This window comes from Crocodylus porosus, unplaced genomic scaffold (assembly GCF_001723895.1).
Source record: "Crocodylus porosus isolate Cpor-Errol unplaced genomic scaffold, CroPor_comp1, whole genome shotgun sequence".
Taxonomy (NCBI): domain Eukaryota; kingdom Metazoa; phylum Chordata; order Crocodylia; family Crocodylidae; genus Crocodylus; species Crocodylus porosus.
The window spans coordinates 126,715,620-126,720,703 of record NW_017728906.1 but is presented as its reverse complement, the minus strand read 5'-3'; the positions used below and the strand labels follow the sequence as shown (position 1 = coordinate 126,720,703).

The window sequence follows — 5,084 nt, the reverse complement described above, 5'->3', positions numbered from 1 at the left end:
TTGCTGGGATCCTATGACCCCAGCTGACTTCCTGCCCTTTGGGCAGGGGGCTGGACTCGATGATCTCCCGAGGTCACTTCCAGCCCTAATGTCTATGAAATCTATGAAACATTGGCTGCTGCGGTCCCCCTGCTTTACCCACATGAGTTTAGAGCGTTATGCCCTGCAGTTTTGGCATGGCTGACTGTGTAGTTAGACCAGCAGTTCTCAACCAAGGTGCTTTGAGATCCTTTCAATGGTGCCATACCATGTTAGCACAGTTGGGTGTGCAAGCACCGCTCACAAGACAAACCCAGAGATTTCAATTAGGGATCCAGGGTGTTAACAATGCTCTGACCTGCAGAGGTCTTTCCAAGTTTCCTGCTGGCATTTTCTCAATCACTCCTTGAGTCTAAAATGGCTGGGAACCACTTAGACAAGGGCTTTACATAGAATGGTTTGAATTGGGATGATCCTGCCTCAGGCAGGGAGTTGGACTAGTGATTTCTGGAGGTCCCTTTGAGCCCCACTTCTGTATGAACAGACAAAATAGCTGCCTTCTGTGGGAATACGATCAGCCTCTAGGGTGTGCTGAGGGCACATTAAGAGAATGGGAGAGATATGCAACTCTGTGGGTAAAGCAGGATTGAACCCCATAAGACAAGATACATACTTCTTGAGCTAAAAAAACATGTAAGGGGTGACACTGGATCTGTGCCACAGACATTATGACCTGTGAATGGTTGGAGTCTCCATTTTGTTCCAAATACAATCTGTGTGTGCCACACAAGGGAGCATGGACCTCCTTTCTCAGGTTTGGTTTCCTGAATAACAACAGAGAATGGACACCTCATTTCAGGTGGTCTTTCCAAGCTTGGTTCTATACAGGCATTCCCACAGGACCTTCTGTATCTGTCCCAGATTTCCTGTTACCACAGGTCCCTGTTCACCGTCCTTATCTCCTGGCAGATTTGACAAGCTGCACCTGCCCTGGTGACCAAAAGGAATTTAGACAAGGTGTTGGCAGGGGTGGTTTGGAGAGCAGTCTAGGTCAGTGTTTCTCTACCCAGGGGTTGTGACCCAAAAGTAGGTTGCAAGAACAGATGAAAGGGGCATGAACAAACTTTAAAAATGGATTCTCCTTTAAAGAAGAAAACCATGGGAAGCAATGGCTTTTTCCTTGCAGGATGGCAGAGTTCCAGCCTGCCCCACACACTGGGCGGCTGAGGGCAGGGGAGCGGGAGGCAACAGGTCGGAAGTGAGGGCCACTGGGTTGGAACTAGGCACGGACATTTACAAATGGGTCCTGGTACAAAAAAGGTTGAGAACCACTGGTTTAGGTGACCTATGGAGGTCCCTTCCAGTCCCATTTCCCCGTGCTTTGGGCTGAAGTGAAGGGGACTGGGAAAGCAGCTGGTAGGTGTTCAAACACAAGCCTTTCAAAGCCGGCCTGGAAGGTGAGGGAGCCCGTGGGAAGTCAGGGCCACTGGGGCTGTTTCTGGCCTGGCAGACTAGCTGCACCAGAGCTTCCCTGACTTGCGGGGGCCCAGAGCTAAAGCAGGCTGCCCAGGAAAGAGAGGGAGCTGATTGCTGCCCTCAAGCCCTGCTGGGTGCCTCTGCAGAGATCTCCGCCCCCACAGACACCTGCAGCCAGGTCTGTGCTGAGCCCTGGGGCTGAGTGTCCCCAGCACAGGGCACAGCAGAACAGAGAGATGCATGTAAGTGGTGTGGCTGGGATGGTGGGGGCAGGGTGCGGCAGGCTGGGCGCTGGGAATTGCCCCGGCTCCAACCTGAGTACCACCCTAGCTGGGATGCACCAAGGCAGTCAAGGTCTCCTGCACTTCACTACCATTGGAGACACCACAGATGGCCAGCACCACTGCCACTCACTTGCCTATGGCTGTCTGCCCTGTGGCCAGCTCCACTCTGCGCCCCCTGGGCCCATAGGAAATGGCTGCCTCCCCCTTTCCCTGCCCCCAGCACCTCATGGAGCAGCTTCTGGTACACCACGGCATATGTGCCCTGCAGAGCACCCTTGGGGGCACGTTCCAGACCGACCCCCCCCATGCCAGGCGCAACTGCCAGCTGCTGGGCACCCCCAAAAGGACACAGAGGCTGCTACAGGCACTGTGACTGGTTCAATCCTGTGTGCAGGCACAAGTGAGGGGCTTGAATGCGGCAAGAGTGGAGCATGAGCTCAAGGGATGATTCCTTCACCTAGCAGGGACCCAGGATGTCCCTTCCCTGGAAGACAGGCCCCTGGTGGCAAGGCAGCACAGTCCTACCAGCCATTCTAATCCTGCCCACCTCCCAGACTGGATTAGTCAGGGGGTATTCAGTCCCTGGCCCCTGAATGAAAGCCAGCTGCCAGGCCTTGGCATCTGGCCCACAGGGCTCCCCAAGGCTCTGGAAATACGGCAACAGGGGAGTGATGGACGCATGTACTGCTGTTCCCAGACTGCCAAATTCCTTGACCTATAGGAAGCCCTGCTGCCCAAATAACATGGACCTGTGCACTAGATCAAGCCACTGCATTTCAGAGTTACGTGGCTTCACCACCAAAAATATTGACATATTTCATTTCATTCATTCTCAATGAATGTAAGTATTAATGGAAACTACGACTGAACAGCTGCAGAACACCTGTTCCTTTACTTCTATATGAGAACTTTTTCCATTTTTAAAACATTTTTTAATATGCATTCCCTTTCTACCTTCTCACTGAAGTGGGGCAGAAGCCACAGTCATTAGGACTTGTCCCACGGGCCAGGGTGACCCCGAAAACTTACCAGCAGCAGGAATCGATGCGCCGGGGAAAGCTGCACGGCTTGTGAGCTGGCTCTTTATACAGCTGTGGCCACCGGTGACGTCAGCAGAGAACGCCGGCCGGCGAAGATAAAAGTGGCGGCAACTGCGAAGATCGAGGCAGATGGCCCTGAAGAGGGAAGTCCGCCAATGGAGGAAGAGGAAGGGGAGACCCCGCAGTGTCCGAGGAGGAACAAGGAGCCAGAGCTGGAGGAGCCAGAGGGAAGGAGCTGGCGGCAGTGCCAGAAGGTCGGCGGCAGACAGGAGGCAGCGGGACTGGAGTGCAGTGAAAGAAAGTCACTGCAGAGGACCCGCCGGAGCCAGGTGCACTCGGGGCATGGTAGGGCAGCAAGAGCCCATAAGGAGAAGCCAGATCGGGGCAGGGCTGTCGCGGGGACTGCGGATGCCCAAGCCCATTGAGAAACATAGATCCTAGGGACTGAGGGTCTGGAGCTAGATCCATAACTATAGAGGCTCGACCCTCTGAGGATAGGGAAAAGGGGCAAAGGAAGGCAGCAGCGGGGCAAGAGGAGCCACGTGCCACTTCCGCAGGGCCAGCTCCAGAAGGTGGCATAAGGCCGGGGTGCAAGGGTGGTTGGAGCCCTGTGTAGGACCGTCGGGTGAACCCGGGCAAAGAGAACCCGTCAGACGACTTCCCCCCATTGACGATCCATCAAGACGTGGCAGGCGAGAGTGGGGTGGTGACGAGGTGAAAGAACATCCATTTTGCCCTCAGGAGGGAGCAAAGCCCGGCGGGTACAGGACTGTTACCTTACTTGTTTAACAATGTTAGTCATTTATTCTAAGTGCTCTAAAATTCTCATGCTTGTCTTGGAAACGACTGTCCGGAATGAGGTCTAAGGTAGGGTTAGTGGTCCAACTGTGAGGTTGTTTTGAGGATATAACACCAAAGTAAAACAAACTTCTGCATGCTAGGAAACATAATATTAAAAAACACACAATTCCACTTAACTCTGCCCCGTTTGAGTGATGCCCCACTCCGCTCTTTGACAGATAGAGTGTGTGGGGACAGGCCATGGCCAGACCTAACATGTGTCTGAAACCTGGCACGCCAGATCGCATTAGTATGCAGGGTCTGGCTATGGCTGGACCAGACACACAGGGTCTGATCCAATGTTGGGGTCAGGCATGCTGGAGTGGACCAGTGCACCGAATCAGGCTGCAGACAGAAACGGTATCTGATCCAAGCCCTTGTACATAGCTGCAACCTGACACATTGCCCTGACAGAGTGTGGAGTCAGACCCAGCATATGGCCCCAGATCCAACACACCAGATCAGGCCAGTGCATATCTGTAAAAATGGTGCGTATTATATTCATAGACACGGTATATGTGAGAAAATACAGATCTTCTTGCTGAGTACATAATTGATGCATTAAAAATCATTTCATACATCCTTCCCTTCCTCTACTTGTGGACTATTTTTCTCCTTTGAAAAGCTGTCACAAGCTTGGGACCAGTAGCTGCAAGCTCAAACAGGCAAAATGTGTTTCCTCACCTATGCTACAGTTGTGTAAAAACTGTAAATGAATGGTAATATGCATCGTTCAGGAATTCTTGGATCTGCCTTTGTAAGGCTGCGGAAGCTGCTGTGTATTTTTCAAAATGAATCCTACAGACTCTTAACTCTTGCTGAACGATCTCCATGGCTGCCACCGTCTGAGCATACCATGGAGGAATCAGTCAAAATACTGGATGTGACCTGCAAGCCATCTCTGCTCATAACTTTCTGTTTTGATGGTGGCTGTTTATATGCTGGCAGGTGAGTGTCTGAACACAGGAGGAGGGCACTGAGATGTGTTTCTCAAGAGGAGTTTTAATCATGTAGAAGCTGTTACTCCTTTGTCAAAGGTCCCTTTGCTGAGACTATTAAATCATTATACATTGATGCAGCTTTACAAAACCTCCCCTCAAGATTCAGCTGTTAGAGAAATGCCTTTCTCTTTCTGCTTCCTTACACCCTTTTCATACGGAAATGGGAAAGGCATTTGGCTTGTACTGAAGAATCACTGAGCTCCTATTTTAAGGGTTTCGGCTAAATTGTAATATTTTATTAGACAAAGAAAAAGTCTGCAGAGAATGAGAGTTATCAAATGAGCAGCCTGACCAGCTCCCAGAAGCTGTAGCCACTCCCAGCTCTTCTTGGAAGCTTGTTTGCTGACAAAGGGCTCAACAAAGCTCCATAAGTTTCATAGTTTGTAGGGTCGGAAGGGACCTGAGCAGATCATCAAGTCTGACCCCCTGCCATGGCAGGAAAGAGTACAGGGGTCAAATGACCC

At 51.5% G+C, this 5,084-nt stretch overlaps 1 pseudogene; it reads right to left on the bottom strand.

Annotated features, from left to right (window-relative positions):
- LOC109305505 overlaps nt 1-4,349 on the bottom strand; it is an 8,152-nt pseudogene extending 3,803 nt beyond the window's left edge.
- Between the last annotated feature and the right edge of the window lie 735 nt (nt 4,350-5,084).